General features: G+C 37.2%; 1 pseudogene; it reads right to left on the bottom strand.

The window, feature by feature from the left end:
• Positions 1–258: 258 nt before the first annotated feature.
• LOC112411042 (proteasome assembly chaperone 4 pseudogene) lies at positions 259–544 on the bottom strand (annotated as a pseudogene).
• Positions 545–17,616: the final 17,072 nt, after the last annotated feature.

The raw sequence follows: 17,616 nt of genomic DNA on the forward strand, positions 1-17,616 counted from the left end.
GTTTCTTAATTCTGGTTCTTGTTGGGAAAACCCCGATAATTACCTCCCAAAGAGAAGGCAGCATAAGAACATGGATGGATATATACGCACTCTTCATCATGGAAGAAACTTTTAAAAATCTCATCTTATTGTGGAATGGCTACTTCATCATTCATTTATTTATTTATTTTTATTTAACATGCTGACAGCCATGGAGATCCAATCCATTTCTTCAAAAGTCTGCTGTGCGCGAGTTTCACATCCTCGCCGCCGCCTGGGCTAGAACTTCTCCGGAAAAGCCTCCATTTCGTCCTTGATCCTGTTTTCTACCAGTGACGCGAAGCTGCTTGTCAGTGTTTGGATGGCTATAGCTGACAAACACCTGCTTGCTGGTCTTCCTGGCTAAGCGCTGGGTGAGGCCGGTGGACGTCGTGTCAGACGTGCCTCCGAGGAGGGCTGTGGACACGGGGATGGGGTCGTAGCCGGTGCACGTGACCATGGCAAGGTTGTACAGGTGTGGTGTGTTACCCACCCACAGGAAGGGCGAGTGCGTCAGCAGCAGCATCTTTAGATGGTGAGTCTCTATGTCAAAAGGTATGTGTGTGAATCCTGTCACGGTGCCCACTCTTCACATTTCTCTGTGGGCATGCACCGTGTTTCCCACAGTGTCTTATGACAGAATTTGTGACAGTGGGAGCAGTGGCAGCAAGAGTGCAGGGATCAGCATACGACTGTCAGTGCTAAGGGAGCCAGCAGTGTGGAACCCAGTGTTAGAGCAGAAAAGTCTGGCATGAAATGTCAACCAGTTATCAGAGTAGGTGGACCATAAAGCAAAAGTTTCCTTGTAATGCCCATTTGCATAAAGGGTTAACACAGGTAGAGCTATAGAAAAATTTACTTCAGTCCCCAGAAACAGAAGAAAAAAATTCTATATTTTTTTTCCCCCATAAAATGATGCCTCATATGAATTTTCTTGACTCTAAATGTGTAGTGCTCTCCATGCCCAAATCCTCATGAGAATGACTGGGGAAGTGGAAATGTTAGCTACAAACTTCTATTTCAAGGAGCAGCTTCCCTTGGAACTAGATTGCTGTTATTAATGCTGATGATTTTCGTTTACAACACAGTGCTGGACTGTAATTATTTCCTGATATGAATTGCTTACTCACTTCTTCCTCCCAATTAGTTGACCTATTGCTTCCTACATACTTTTGTTATTACTTCAATATTCTGGATAAATAGCTTGCTTGTGGATAGAAGTGTTCTTTAGCAGTTCTGATAGATTTTTTTCTTTCTCTTATAAATAGCTCAGTAAAATTCAGGAACATAAAAAGGGCACCAGAAGTTATTACGTGTGATATTTTCTCAAACTAATATATATATATATTTTGTGGTACGCGGGCCTCTCACTGTTGTGGCCTCTCCCGTTGCGGAGCACAGGCTCCAGATGCGCAGACTCAGAGGCCATGGCTCACGGGCCCAGCCGCTCTGCGGCATGTGGGATCTTCCTGGACCGGGGCACGAACCCAATTCCCCTGCATCAGCAGGCGGACTCTCAACCACTAGGCCACCAGGGAAGCCCTCAAACTATATTTGATTGCCTAGTGGTTCACATTAAGATAAAGGTTTTGTACTAGCTTAATAAACAGCAAGCTTGATTGCTTGCTGTTTTGAGAAACTGGATGAGGGCATGCTCAGTGGCTTAATATGGAATCTGTTATTGGTAAGACAGTGAAGGTAACCATCCTGTACTCTCCCTAGGTGATTATTGGTGCATTCCTTAAAATTAGGGAAATATGTTTTCAGAGTTCCCTTCTCTAGCTTCTACATGTACACCTGTAGGGAGCATGGGTAGAGAGAGAGATGCTAAAACAATGAGGCCACTAATGTCTATCAGCCAAGCTATAAAGCATAAGTAATGAGCCTTTACCAACACACCTGCTGTTTGCTCCATTTTTTGCCAGTCTCTGTGTAAACAATTGAAGAAAGATACAAAATCCTATCAAAGAGGAGATATCACAGTATATGACAGGATGCTATAAAACAATATAGGGCATTGTAATTTAGAACCAGGCTGAGTGTTTCATATTTAAAGTGCTAAGTTAGTTTGGACAAGCACAAAGGAAGAAGAAAGGTCTTCCTGGAGGAGAGGGTCCATGAAAGATGGGTGGAATTTAGTTACACAAAGAAGAAAGGAAAGTCAATGCAAGCTGGCAGGAAAGCATGAGTGAACCTGTACCACCTACTTCTGACTGATGTCACTGCCATAATTAAATCATATCTCCATTACTTCCTCCTTGTTCTTACTTCAACTCCTCCTTTTGCTAGGTGAGTGAACAGGTTTCTATTTGCTGAATTCGTTCTATGTAATTATAAAATAATCTTGACCCTTAATGTGAACTTAAGAAAAAAGAAATTGATTTTTAGCTTCTGAAATCTCGATTAATTGATACCACTTACAACTACCTGGCAGTCTGAGTTTTAAAAAGCCCTCAGGCAAAAATGTGCAGGAACATTAGAAGGTGGCATTGCATCCATTCCTCCATCTCTTTCTTTCTTGAGAAAGAGACGGAGGAATAACCTTCCTCCTTGACCCACCCACCCAATTCTACCACTTGTCAAAATCAATCAATGCTTCCTTGAGTTGTGCATTAATAGAGAAGGAGAAAATAAAAACTCAAAGGGCAGGAAATAAGTCAGGGTATCATTGAAGCCCTGAGCTAAGAATAAACAAACAAATCATGAAAACAAACAAACAATAAACAGACAAATAAAAGAACAGAAACCATGGAGTAGACTGTGAAATTAAGTTTATCCTAATTATTTTTTTTTAGGTTTTGATCATAGTTACAGGTGGAAATAAAAGTCTTATTGGAAAGAAGATGGAGCATGATTTTGTATCTAACAGATCGCAGTGCATACAAACTCTCACATACTTGCTACTATTTACTCATGCATATGTGCTATCATTCATTCAAGAAAATTTTATTGAATATTGACTACGCATTAGCTAATGTTCAGATATATTTGGAATATAAAAATAAATCTGGCAGAGATATTATGTAACAAAGAGCTTATAACTGCAGTTCATTTTTTAAGATCTAAGAAAGTCATGGGTACAGGGATACAGAGAGAGCATAAAGAAAACAGTGACGCATCCTACTACTGTTTACAGGAAGTTAATGACTGTGCAGGTCCTAGAAACTTTAGGGTGTTCAAATGAGTAGGCTTTCAAAAGAATGGGAGAAGGTAGGAGAAAAGGACTACAAAATAAATCTCACATAAGGATAGATCATGAACAGAGGCAAAGAAGCCTGAAACAGAAAAAATGTACTGAGAACAATGCAAGTGATCAGGATGGCTGAGCTCTCTGTTGTGCTCCAACTTACAAAATCAAGTCGAAGCAGATAATTAAAGGCAGTTAATATCACACTAAAAGAGCCAGTTATTTTCAAACCATTTCAGAATAATTATTTGATGAGTTCCAGTGAATAAAAGAGATAATGGAAAACATAACAGGGCTTAGGCTGGAGAAGTATAAGAAGACTCTTCTCTACTCATCCCTGTGTTCCCTGCCTCATGGCTGCTGTAGAAGTATTAGCATGTTTTAAGAATAACAGATTTACACCCATTTATATGTAGGTCTATCTTTCTGTCTGTCCATTCACCTTTCTATTATTATGGGTTTTGAAAGGTCTTTATATTTTTAAACAATGGTAATTTTCTAATAATAATGCTTAACATTGGCAAATTTTCCCTCTGTGCAGATGCAGAAAAAGGGACTAGATTTAGCCTAATACATGAAACAACCAGAAAAGAAAAAAAAAAGAAGAGAAAATATATGCAACAACAGTGTTCAAGCCACTGGACATTAGGCAGCAAAGACTAGTGATCCCTGAACACTGGAAACAAAGAAGTGAGCCCTACAGTCGTCCTAGTTTACTGACTTTAGAGAGTTTTCAAGCCATGACACTAGGGAAAGAGAAATGAAGCAGATCCCAGGAACAATTCTGAGATATGCAGAGAGAATTGAGAAGCTGGGGAGGCCAATGTAGCTAAAATTCATAGAAGAGAGTGCTGGAAAGGACATAGTTCAGAGAGAATCCTGGAGGTTTGTAAGGGATTGCCCGCGAGTAGTCAGCTAAGTACTGACAAGTAAATGCATGTGAGGAAACTGCTTGAGACAAGGGGAATAATCATCCAAAAGAATCAGAGAGCCTAGCTAGCACTTACATAGGACAGAGAATAGTCTATCTCCACTGATTAAACTGAAAAACTCTTAATTCATTGGATATATTAAGGAAAATACTCATAAAGTGCTTGGCTCACTACTCTAGACTCACCTAAAAACCCACTGAAACAAGAACTGAAGGGATCAAAATGTTTTGAGTGATATAATTTAATCCCAGATCAAAATTCAAGTATTTATAGAAATATATAATGTCCAGCACCTAACAAGATAAGATTCACAATGTCCGGTAGACAACCAAAACTACCCAGGCATGCAAAGGGGCATGACTATAGAACATATGATGAGAAAAATCAATCAACTAAAATCAACCCAGAACTGACATAAATGTAATAATTAGCAGACATTAAGATAATTATATTCAAAAGTTAAAGACATGGATAATATTACAAAATGTTCCAAATAAAATTTCTGTACATTAAAACTTCAGTATCTGAGATGGAAACTGCATTGGATGGGTCTTATGGGCTATTATATAGGAAAAGCATTGTGAACAGCTGTGGAAAATATCCAAAATGAATCATAAAAAATAATTTTAAAAATGAAGACAGTTTATCATGTCTAATAGAAGTCCTCAAAGAAGAGGAAAAATAGAGGGAACAGAAAAACAGTTTCTGAGAAAATAATAGTAAAAAATTTCCAGAGCTGATAAAAAGTATTAACCCACAGATCCAAAAACTCCCAAGCAAAAGAAGCATGAAGAAAATGACATCAAAGCACATTATAATCAAATTGTTCAAAATCAGGAATGAAGATAAAATCTTTAGCCAGAAGAAGAAGACGTTGCATATAGAATAGTAAATATAAGGGTGAAACAGATGTCTCATCAAAAGCAATACAGTGGAAGAGACCTTGGAGAAAAACATTAAATCATGAAAAGGAAAAATAAATCAACCTTGAATTCTATACCAAGTGCAAAATATCTTCCAAAACTGAAGGTGAAATAAAGACTTTTTAAGATATGCAAATGCTTAAACAATTCATCAACACAAGACCCATATTACAAAACATGTTAAAGGAAGTCCTTCAAGAAGGCTGAAAATAATACTACAAGGAAATATAGACCTGTACAAAAAATAAAAAGCACCTGAAATAATAACTACATATTAATCATAATTTTCCTTTTATTTAAGTCTTTAAAAATAATTGACTCATGTGGATGTAGATGGCATTACTTTTTTAGAAAGCAGTTTCTTAAAAAGTAAGACATGTATCTATTATACGATCCTGAGATTCCACTCCCAAGTATTTACCTAAGAGAAAATAAAGCTTATGCACTACCCTGTACAAAAACATTTGTACACTAGCACTCAGAACAGTTTTCTTTATAATATCTAAAACCTGGAAACAACCCAAATGACCTTCAACAAAAGAATGAATAAACAATTTGTGGAGTACATAGAATATTACTTAGCAAAAAAATGAATGAACTAAAAATGAATGAACACAATAACATGGAAGAATCTTAAAATAATTACCCTGAATGAAATAAGCCAGACCAAAAAAAAACCAAGAGTGCATTCTGTGTGCTTCCATTTATAGAAAACTCTAGAAAATACAAACTAATCTATGGTGACAGAATGCAGATTAGTGGCTGCCTGGGGAGGTGTGTGGAGGGAAAGACAAGAAAGAGGAATTACAAAGGGGCACAAGGAGACCTTGGGATGTGATAAATATGTTCACTACCTTGATGGAGTTGATGGATTCATGGGTGTATATGTCAAAACATATCAAATTGTACTTTTTAAATACATACAGTTGATTTTATGTCAATTATAATTCAATAACCTGTTAAAAATAATACCTGAATGTGACTTTTTACTTAATTATTCAAAAGTGCTTTCATATACAGTATCTCATCTAATCATTTCATGGACTTTTGATAGCATTTAGCATTGTTACTATTATTTTGGCTTTACAAAAAAGGAAACAAAGTCAGAATGGTATTAGTTGACAAAGACCACACAGCCTGCAAGTACCAGGCAGAGAAAGATCCTCACATCCTGACCTCTGGTGTTCACCATTATGTTTCCAGTCTGGTTTCGGCCTGAAGTGCCCTCAGAAAACCCAGTCAAGTGAGCTGGTGTTACCGGTCTTTTCTCACATTCGTCTTTCTGTACAGTTTGGGAAAATTAGCAAATTATATCAGATTAATTCCAAATTGCATATGCTACCTAACTTTAACAGAATTTGTCTTTTTTGCTGCTGCATATTTTCATGATATTTGTACCAGGCCAAATATCTAGGGTTTGTTAAGAGATGGCATCTGGCTTGAGTTTCCTCAGATCTCCCCAGGCCTCTAAACTTAGAGCTCTTGTCACTGCTTTTCATTTAACAATGAATTATCTATTTCCCTCGATGCATCTCATGTCACCACTTTTATGATTATGTTACTCCTTTTGTTTGTTTTGATTTTTTAATGCCCTACGTCATCAACTCAGTTTTACATTCCTTGAACATAGAGATAGTGGATATGTGGGTTTGCTTCCCTGCAAAATATGTCAATGGGCCCCAATGCATTTGTTTACTTTTAATATATAAGCAAATAATTTTTGTTGATGTAGACACTGATTTTTTTTTAGTTTCTATGCAGATATTTCATGAACCTTTTTTATATTCTTCCATTTTTTCCTTGCCTCATTCCTGCCCTATAAATTCCCAAGCTGCTACTTACTCTTCACACAAAATAATTAATATTTTCAGTTGTAAGTTTAATTTTTATGTCATGCTCCATTTTTTTAAATTAGAAATTTAAAGGAAACTCACAAAAATAAGAGCAAGATGAAATAATTTCCTGTAATAAGGTTAAACTGATATCTATAAGAAAGGGATAAGAAGGGAATAAATACACTGACCAATTCTAATCAAAACAAGGATAATGGAAATTAAGTTTGTAGAGGTTATTATGAGGAAAAAAAAAAAAACTGGAAATTTTTGTCCACCCAGCTTTGGTCCTCCTACTAAATAACTTTTATCTTTATCTGGAATTTCGGAATGTCTTCCAAAATATTTACCATGAGGAAATGGAAGGGTTTGTTTAGGTTAAGTTTTCAAAATGGGTAGTTGATAGCATGCGCAATAGCACAAGCAAGTCAGAATGATTGGTTCACTAATCAAGATGATCAACTAGGAGTCAAGATTAGGAGGGATGAGCAAAGCCCCTTTCTCACGTCATTAAATCCTGGGCCAGCAGCGGGGAGAGGCCATGTCAGTCTCCCTCTGCCTTCATTAACCCTTTCACACTTAGGAACTGAGCTCCATTGCTCGTCTCTTAGCTCAAGTCCTTTAGAGAAAGCACTATGAAGGAACAATGCAGATTTATAATTTATGTATTATTCATTGTTATCATTATTAGCTCTCATAATTCCAGGCACGCTGCTCATGTGGCTCTCTTTTTTTTGCTTAAGTCATATAAAACTCAGCTGACAAAGCTAGTAGGCATACCATGGGGAATTTTGGGAACCTGGTTTGGCTGATTATAGCTGCCTCCAATTCTACTTCCAGTGATTTTGTGTACATATAACTCTGCAATTAAAAAAACAAAAGTTTCCAAAACAGTGAAGAGTATCAAAGAAATAGCTTGAAGATGATGAGTGCTCTTCCTCGAAGACTGATATCTGGGCAGGGCCAGCTTCATAAGCAGCATTGAGCCTGTAGTGCAGTGGAGACAGGGGTGGTGGCCAATGTATAGTAGGATGGTAGACCATTTCTTTTTTCTTATGACATCTCAAGCAGTCAGCTATTTATGGTATAAAATCATCTCTTCCTTTGATATCCTAAATGTCATTGATACTGATCCATTGGTTGAATTAGCCCTATCCTCATAAAAAATACAAATATTTAAGTAAGAGGTTACATTCCAGCCTCTGGCCCCTTATTGTAAGTGTTCATCAGATTATTTCCTCCAAATCAACTGGAAAGGGAATGGATTGAGAGCATAGCTTGGGAAGAAAGGAATTAACAGCCAAGGGATCCAGAAGAACTGGCCTGGCTGCAAGTGTGATACTAGCCACTCACTGCTCTATGTTCCCATCTCCAGGAGTCCTACTGGGATTCTTATAGATTTTGGAGCTGATCTGTCAGGCTACGGAGAGAAGCTAGTTTCTACACAATAATGTAAACTTAACTTTATGGCTATTTCTTTCTCTGCCATCAGTACATGCCAAAACTCTAGGAAGAACTCTTTCCAGGGTACTATTAAATGGGAAAAATTGTCCCTCAGGCCTTCTGTTTTAGAAGATGGAGAAAGAAGCTTATACCTATTTATAGAACTTCATGTCTATTTTATCCCTTTCAACCACACAACAACCTTGTAAATAGAATATTATTGAACTGTTTTTCTATGTGAAGTGTATGGGAGGTAAAAGTTTTTTGGACCCTCTTAGGGTCCGTGGCTGAGTCTGAAAATGAAACCGATGAAAACAATTTAACAGGAGAAAAGATACAATAGTATTTAATGTAAGTTTTACATAACACAGCTGATTTTAGAAGGAAATGAAGACCCAAATAAACAGACCAGAATATTTTATGAAGAGTGGGCAGTCGTGGAAGAACGTGACAGGTTAAGGAGTATGAAGTAATTGTAGTAAACTGTAGTAAACTTGTAGCAAGCCCTGTTTGTTAGAATTCTCCTTGATGTCTCTTTGTTTTCAGAGATAAGGATGCTCTTTCCTCTGGGTACAGAGAAGACACCTCCCATAGGAGGGTTCTATGACTTGTTCCACAGGAGAACAGCAATTGGGTGGGAGAGTGAAGGACAGGGAGATAATCAGAGTGGTGTTCTTGCATCTGCTGTTTTCTCAAAATTTTTCAGCTTCAATATGCCAGGAGCCATATTTTGAGGTAACATATCCTAAAACCCATCAGAAGAAACAGAGACTCAGAAAGTTTAATGGTCTATTTATTCATTCATTAGACAAACATTTATTGTATCCTTACTAAGTCCCAGGCACTGTTAAATGTGATGGGGATACACCAGTGGGGAAAAAAAATAAAAAAAGAAAAATATTAAATTCTGTGTTGTAAGCAGCTTGCAATATCATGGAGAAAGCCTCCAATTACAGTCAGTGACAGAGATATGCTTTCAGCACAGTTCTGTACCCCATGTTTTCTCATTATATACAGTTACCAATCAGCGAGGTTAAGTCTGGAAGTTCATTTACTATAAAGGCTCAGGGTCTTTCTACAAAAATGGCCCAAAGGTCCATAACTCTAGTACTGCAGGATGAGGAGGAACTACATCCATCTGTTTTCTCTAGCTCTGTAGGTCTCTTTCCTTCAGTCTGGGTTTCCTCTGGAAGATGATAGTTCTAGATATTCAGGCTAACTTGTAACACCTTAAGTGCAGGGAGCTGCAAGGTCAAAAAGCATACGTTGATGGTCCAGGTCCTACAGTTTTTTGGGCTGATGTGAGGACTCTGCTTTGGAAGGGTCTGGTTTCCCCAACTCAAAGGATGTCCCAGCCTTGAACTTCATTATGTCTGATGTGTTGCAGAGACTGTATTTTCCTCTGCTTCTGATCAGCAGCACTGTATGTCCTCCTGCATGACTGCCATACCAGGGAAAGGGAAAACTGTGTCCTGCCCCTTTTTAAGGCTTTCTTGAGGACCTTCCAAAGCCCAGATTTTCTCTGAATTGAGGTGAAGCAGAATGGGGATTGCTAGTAAATCAGGGAGGGGTGGGAGCCTTGGAGCTGAATATCCATGAGACTGCTGGCAGGATTTACAGACACAGGTGTGCCCACACTCACTCACACCGACACACACACACACACACACACACACACACACACACACACATACAGTCACACACACAACCCCAGGTGGAGCAGGGAATTAGTCAGCAGAGGCCTGACAAAGTACTTCCTACACATGCTGCTCTGTCAGGCGGTACAGCTTCTTGGGCTTCAGAGGTAATTACATGGATTTTCTGTCTTGTACTTGCAAAAACACAGCCCAGCACAGCGCTGCTGCTGCTGGCTCATCACTGACGAGGCCTTCGGCACTGGCAGGCAGCAGGCTGCAGGAGAATGTTTACATGCTCTCTTTTAAGAATTCAAACCCCAAGAAAATACAGGAGGTACCAGTGGAAGGAAGAGGGATGAGAGTCAACATGGGGGAGAAGGGTGTGAAGTTTCTCTTGGATAACCAAGCAAGACATTCCAGAGGAAGTGGGGGTACACAAAAGGGGAAATTGCTGCAGAGAAGGCTGCAATCATGCTTGTATTGATGAGTTTTACTTTCTTTCCCTTCATCCATCAGCATAATCAGTTGGCCAGTAATAATCATTTTGCTTTCAAAGGGTCCATCCATCAGTCAACACTTATTAGACCCTGAATACCCCAAATTCCAGGCCAGACACTCTATGTTTCCCTGGGGTGGGTATGAGGCATAAATCACAGCCTCTGTGCACAAGGAGCTTACATGTGAGGTGGGAAGACAGTCACTCATTTCAGGAAAACTGAAGAGAAGGTGGTTAGTGAATTGTGAGCAATTGGGTATGGAGTGCAGACCTGATATCAAGTCTCTACCCACCATTTGGGGATGTTTCCTTTTCTAGTCTTTATCTTAACATGGATTATAACCAATAAATGGAGTCCAGAAACAAGGATAAATAGAAGACAAATGTACTGGGGTATTTCACATTTTCATGAGTAAAAAGGAAGAAGGTGTAGACGACAGTAAGGAGAAAAACATCCTGGGGACCCATTGTGTGCCTGAGAGGTGGCCAGTGTAATGCCATGAAGAGTGTCGGAACCAGTGTGCAGTCTTCCACATGCACCTTCCACGTATATTGCATGGGGGGGGGTGCTGATGCATAAGCTCTGTGAATGGAAAACTGCAGATCTGAAGCAGACCCATCTTCAGGCTGCAGAAATGACCCTGGCTGTTATATCAGGACAATGTCATAGCTACCCATGTTGACCGCGCATGGGTTTCTGAATTTCCTATTCCTATTAATTAAGTTTGAGGGCTTCTATGTATCTGCACTCATAGAATGCTGACCCAGACCCTGTGGGGACCTTGAAATCATTCATAGCATAAAGAATTAAAGACACAGACATAGAGAACAAATATATGGATACCAAGGGAGAAGGGGGGTGTGGGAGGAATTGGGAGATTGGGATTGACACATATACACTATTGATACTATGTGTAAAATAGACAACTAATGAGAACATACTGTAGAGCACAGGGAACTCTACTTAATGCACTGTGGTTACCTGAATGGGAAGGAAATCCAAAAGAGTGGGGATATATATATGTATAGCTAATTCATTTTGCTGTATAGTAGAAACTAACACACATTGTAAAACAACTATACTCCAATAAAAGTTAATTAAAAAAAAAGAATTAGAAAGAGGTCTAGACTAAAGGATGGGTTTATGATTTTGCTAGTAATTGGCTCTGTGATCTTGAACATAGCTGAAGTTCTTTTATATCCTCAAATCATTTGCACATTCTTAGGTCCACTTCAGGTGTCCACCATGGTTGGTGGTTTCCTCCAGCATTAACAGCCAGTCAGTCTCCTGCATTTCCAAGTTCATGTTCCTCTCTGGATCTTCACTCAAAATATTCTCTGTCTCAAATGCTTCCTACTCCCTCTCAGTCTATCAAAACCCGGACATCTTTCTGGGCATGACTTAAGGCCACTCCCTAACTGCAGCCTCACTATCCCTTCAAGTCTGCACTTCCCTTCCTCCTCTGAAACCATAGAGCAATGCATTAGTCCAAGTAGTTAAGCCCTAGAGGCCACATGATGTTATTCTTTAATAGTTGTATTTGTGTTTTCCCTCCATGCTTCTAATAATACATGGTACATTAAGGCACTGGATAGATATTGACAAAATTGTTACTGGTATTTTTTATTACACTTCTCAGGGGGCTTAACATGATTAGGAAAAGCAACCAGATTCAGATTAGGTGATGTTTGTCCTGAACCATGAAAAAAAAAAAAAAAAAAAGAAACAAACAAAGACAAGAGTTAATAAGGATACTTGTTAAATGATTCATCTCCAACCAGGCCTAACAAGTTCAGACTTCCTTTCCATTCTGTTTCTCTGCTGATTATTTTTTCTTTCTCCTTAGGGATTTCTCAGCTTTATCAGTTACATAAATAAAAAAAAAAATTGAACCTCAAGGTTCATCAAAAGATAGATATATTTTCTACCTTTTGATAGATACCTTCTATCTATCTACCCTTGCAAACTGATTCCTAAGAAACAGACTACTAACTATTTCAGTTTATCAAATGTTATGGCTCATGATTACTTCATGAGATAGATTCTATTTTACTCCCATTTTAAGGATTACAGAGCTGAAGCTCAGGGAGATTAGGTAATAGGTTCAAGGTCATATGGCTAGTAGGGTATGCTGAATTCAAATCTAGATCTGTCTGATTTCAGATTCTTTTCATCACTCAAACTTCATACATTTAATAAATGTAACAAGCAGTGTTAATTCCTGAAATGTGCAAAAATATGAGCAAAGGAATTAGTGGTTCAGAGTTTAGAAAATGAATTGAAGTAGAAAGAATGATTTGGGTGATTGAAGAAGACTTTTGCAGAAGTTAGATGTAGGTTTCTATACTACCTAAACAATTCTATAAGCAGTGCATTTTTGTAATATAATGATGTTTACTATATTTAAGGTATAAAGGAAAAGTCCCTCAAGTTAAAAACAACAACAGAAAAGAAGCAGCAGAAAGTTTCAAGTGGACACAGTGAATGTAAAGTTTTACAAAGAGGAAAAGATTCCCTCTGGGTGCTGTGATCATTCTTCCTACTCACTAGAGTCCCATTTGTAGTACTGAAGTAACCTTAAATAGACGGCAATAGTAAATGACTCTGCTACAGAACAACAAGTTACAGATGTGTTCATTGCTTGCAATAGTAGTGTTCTAAGCAATGGTCGTATTTCAGATTCTCTCTCTCCCTCTCCCTCTCCCTCTCCCTCTCTCTCTGTCTCTTTCTGTTTATAAGAATTTCTCTGTAAAGTTGGTAACTAAAACACAAACATTTATTTCTCCTCTTTGTTGAAACCCCATTAAAATGACAATTCAGGAATAAAGAATAAGCCCACAAAAACAAAGAAAATTAGATGGGAGAAAACATCAGACTAGAACTGTCAACAAAATTTTTGAATAAACAGATTGATGGATAATAGCTGATTTAATAGATTAGAGAATGAGTAAGCCTGATTGCTCGTATAGGAAAAAAAAACATAGAAAGAAGTTTGATTCACTCTGCAAAGCCAGTTAGAAATTGGGGGTACCAGATACTTTTGAGGTTGAGGGTTTCAGGCTGGATTTGAAAATCGAGTGGATCTTTTGGAATTTATAAAATGAATAGTTAGAAACCAAGGTTCCATTTCAAAATCCATGCTGTCAAGAAAATTCCCTTCCTCCATCCAGAAGAATAAATATGCACAACAATATCCTTGACCCAGAGATCACAAATCTGAAAGATATGATAGCAGTCTACCCTGAAAATGATTCTTTTTTTTTAATCTCAGAAGTACTGTGGTATTTCCCACTTCTACAGCTCTCTTCCTTTAACAATCTTCCCAAATTGTCTAAGCCAGGCTTCTAGCCCATAGACAGAAAACTAGAATATTATTCTTAAAAAAGAATGTTATCCTAAAGGAATATTATTATAAAGAGACTCTCCAGCCCAGGAGAAAACATTTACAGATACTGATAAAGACAAAGAGAATGAGACAACAAGCTCCCCATCATATCACACTGTGGTGATGTCCACTATGCAACAAGTCCTGCTCATGTCACAGATAGTTTTGGTCAGCTTATTTTGGCCTCACTCTTGAGTATAGATATCCAAGTTTCACCATTTGCTTGTTTTATTTTGTTTTTAAGTAAAATATCTTACATGAAATATGAGGACAAAAAGAGAAAACAAACAATGTGACAAACTAAATGAGATAGAGACAAAGTAGGAATAAGCTGAAAACTTCAATAAAACTATGACTGAGTCTTCCAGGAAACATCATTTATGTATGCATTCAACAGATATTTATTAAGCAGAGCATAAAACATCTATGCTGGTCACTGTTCTAGGTACTTGGTATATGTGTAGAATAGCTCTTGCATTTTTGTACCTTATATTTGGTGGATGAGAGACAATATTTTACCCATGAAAACCTGAATAGAATATTATAAACAGAATTATTTAGAAAATGTTTAAACGTTTTAAAAAATGCATAGGTTATTATACAATAAAAATAAATAGAAGAGTTGAAATTTAAAATAATTTCTTAGATGCTTAAAATCATAAAGAGATAGAAAATATAGAAGAAAATATAAAATAATTAAGTACTTAAACCAGAAAGCCCAGTATTCGGTGGAAATACAGAAAGAGAGAAAAGAGTAAAGAAATAACAGGTGTGAAAGAGGAGTTATCAAAACGATAATAAATTAAAATGTCCCAGAGTGGAGGGACATGTTTCCAGATTGGAAGGAGTCATTAACTCCAAGCCAGGGCACATCTTAATGAATTTTCTGAATACTGGTGATTTGTCCCACACAAAGGATCAGGGATTAGAAGGTATGAGATTTTGCATTTGCAACATCAGAATTGGGAAGACAAGGAGATAAGCTTTCAAAAGTCTGAGGGAAAACTATGAATAATTGGAATTTACTCTTGGCCAAGCAATCCATCAAAACTGAGGATTGAATGAAGATTCAAATGTGAAGGACCTCAAGTAATTTATTTCCCATGCACCCTTTCCCAAGAGGCAACTGAGGTATGTGATCGTTCAAAATAAATAAATAAAAACGGAGGAAGATTTGAGGACTGTTAAAAATAGGCAATTAACAATCTAAAAATGTTTTTAAAAATTTAATTATAAAATAATGGAATGCATTTATTCTATAAGACATGCCTCAGGTAAAACCATGGTTTTAATATTATAAATACTCTAAGGTTCTGTCAAACTAATCTTTCAAAGAAAATCCCCTACTCAAAATTCTTGCTGGTACACTGTTTGGGGATAAATCTAAACTCATCAACATGATTTAAAAAAGCAATTTATGATTATCAAAGTTCATGGGTCATCTCTCTCTTTCCATCTCATCAGCCAGTGACTACCTTTTGTATGGAATTCCTTGTGACTTCTGAAAATCACTATGATTTCTCTGTTTATTTCCTTGCACTTGCTCATCCTTCTTCCTGGAATGACTTCTCTCCTTCCTGAGTGGCATCTTTGTATCTGTCAGGTTCGATACAAACATCATCTCTCAAGGAAGCCCTTTCTCACCCTCAACCTCACTTGGCCCTGACACTAGCAGGTGTCCCTCCTCGGCTCTTATAACACATGTGTTTCTTTTATCAAGGAATGCACTCACTTGATGTTAGTATATTTTTCTTCCTCTTCCCCAAAAATGTGATCTTCTGAAAGGTGAGAACTATGTTTTATTAATTGATGTATTCTCAGTTCTTAGTATAATACTTATGCTTCTAATAGTTTCTTATTTAATCTTCAAAACTATCTTGAGAAGGAAGGATTCTTTACTACACAAAGAGCCTGAAGCTCAGAGAAAATTAGTGACTTGCATGAGATCAAACCTTTAATAACTGATAAGATCAGCTTCAAATCCAGGCCATTGGGACCCTATGGTTTGTCCTACACCATACTGGGACACACTGGATGCTCAAGCAATGAGCCTTTACCAAAGAGGACTGGGGAGTAGGATACCTCAGGACTAGTTTTAATCGGACAACAGCCAGCTATATCATTTTCAGCAGATCATTTTGTTTTTCTTTTACAGGGATTCCCCCTGGTTCTGAGGGCCACTTTTCTCCATCACAGGCACCCATGTATTGTCAGTGGCATGCTACTTGATATAATGAGTATGAAAGTTCTGTGAAGTATCCAAAGCACATAAGATGATGTGGTGAGTTTTAATTGCAACCTGATCTATACTTAGATCTTTGAAAATGGATTTTCTTAAATATGGGCCTTCATGCTTACATTCTTCTAAACGAGTCATACTTTCTCTCTCTCGACATCTGCCTTCTAGCCTGCTACATACTTCAATTGCACAAAGATAATGTTATGTTCATATATTATTACTTCTTGACAGTTTGGATGAAAATAAAGGAAGACTACTATTAATATTATTAAAGCCATTTAAATTACATCTCCACCTTAAACACTGCACAGAGTTAGTAGAGATAATCAATATTAGAAAATGGCAAGAAACAAAATTAGTCAGGCAAGATGTTTTATTTGAAAACTTTTAGCAAAAGATCCTTAATAGGTGGGAACTGAAAAAGATTAAATCTTGTTTTGACAGTATCCATTTAATACAGAAAAATACGTTGGAGTATGTAAAAAAGTCATTTTTTAAAGACAGGAAATTTGATACAATATAGTTTTAAAAGATTTATTTTTGTTGAAAAATAGAATTCTCTCTATATTATAGCTCTACCTCCTATTACTTCCATTTGATACTGAAAAATAGAAAAAAGATAACTCATATCTAAAGAAATATTTATTCCAATGCATTTTCAATTCAAATTACCCATCTTCTCTTAACAGTGAAATTCATATAAAAAAGTGCATTTTAAAAAAATTCTCCTCCTTTTATTTATATATCCACAATCAGACATGTCATAACACTATCTAAACAACTGTATGCATTAATGAACAAACATAGATCAGTAGCTATAATTTGACATACATGCACCGTTCTCTATGAAAACATCAATAGTCTAAAAGCTGAGTGGGCATAGCTGGAAAAAATACGCTTCACAGACACAATGTTGGCAGAAGCTTAAATAACCAGATCTCAGGGAGGAAAAAATTCAATGAAACTAAACACACATTGTAAATGTACAGGTATTCTATAGAGCTAAACTGTTCAGGATTAATAATAAGAAAATTATCTTCCACTTGCAGTCATTCAATTACTATGTGTGCAAATATTTTGGATTGCATGTTTTCTATTCAAATATTTTATTATCTACCTAAAGAGCTCTGTTGGGAGTCAAGGCAGAACTAGAATATGAGTTGCACAATACAGTCCAATCTGAAAACAATATCTTAAGTTACTATAGAGCCTTTCATAAGAGAAACCACAGATGACTTGTGTCATTCAAATCTATAGCAGTGTGATAGAGCAATGAAAAGGGAATATATAACTTAGTAATGGGCTCAGGCAGCTGAGAGAAGCCAAGTTTATGAAGAGCATTTGATTGAAAATAGATGAAATTCAAGAGTATTTCAACTCAGCCAGCACCTACACAAACCAAAAAGCAAATAGGCCATTTGCCATTTTATTACAAGGCAATGTGGATGTGGATAGGGCAGTGCACCAGGGACAGGGGCCATATGACATTTTTATCATTTTCCAGTGTTATAATATGGAATAAT

Source organism: Neophocaena asiaeorientalis, unplaced genomic scaffold (assembly GCF_003031525.2).
Source record: "Neophocaena asiaeorientalis asiaeorientalis breed wild unplaced genomic scaffold, Neophocaena_asiaeorientalis_V1.1 scaffold339, whole genome shotgun sequence".
In the NCBI taxonomy this organism is placed as follows: domain Eukaryota; kingdom Metazoa; phylum Chordata; class Mammalia; order Artiodactyla; family Phocoenidae; genus Neophocaena; species Neophocaena asiaeorientalis.